We start from the raw sequence: 448 nt of genomic DNA, 5'->3' as shown, positions 1-448 counted from the left end.
TTTTTTTTTTTTTTTTTTTTTTTTGTCAGACCAAAACCGCAGGGAAATAATCGGGTCCTGGGAGACTTTAGAAGCACTTTGCGACAGGGCGCATCCCCCAGCTCTCGCCCTCCATCCTTGGAGCTTGTGAAGCCCCGGCTGCACACCGCCGGGGCTGGGCTGATCTACCGGGGCCAGGTCCTGCCGGCCGAGGTGACCTCCCTGCCAGCCCTGATCTCCTCCGAGCCTCGTCTGGAAGTGACCAGGAGCGGTGACTCTTGCTGCCGCTGGGCAGAGGGAGGCCGGGCGCGGGGCTCGTGAGGGCACCAGGAGTTCTGGGGGCTTCCCCTCCCCGCACCGCCCTGCCCGGCCCTGCCCGGGGCGCGCGTTACCTCTCCACTCGCGCCCGGCAGCGCCCGCCGCCCGCATGGGCGCTCCTGGCTGGGGCGGGGCGGGGCGGGGCGGGCGC

At 68.3% G+C, this 448-nt stretch overlaps 1 protein-coding gene across 5 annotated transcripts in view; it reads right to left on the bottom strand.

Annotated features, from left to right (window-relative positions):
- The window catches only part of AMOTL1 (angiomotin like 1), a 194,605-nt gene that overhangs the window by 154,409 nt on the left and 39,748 nt on the right, over positions 1–448 (bottom strand). The window lies entirely within an intron of this gene.

Source organism: Gavialis gangeticus, unplaced genomic scaffold, assembly GCF_001723915.1.
Source record: "Gavialis gangeticus isolate Ggan-Ray unplaced genomic scaffold, GavGan_comp1, whole genome shotgun sequence".
Classification (NCBI taxonomy): domain Eukaryota; kingdom Metazoa; phylum Chordata; order Crocodylia; family Gavialidae; genus Gavialis; species Gavialis gangeticus.
Note: the sequence above shows the minus strand (reverse complement) of the source record. Positions and strands in the feature narration are given on the sequence as shown.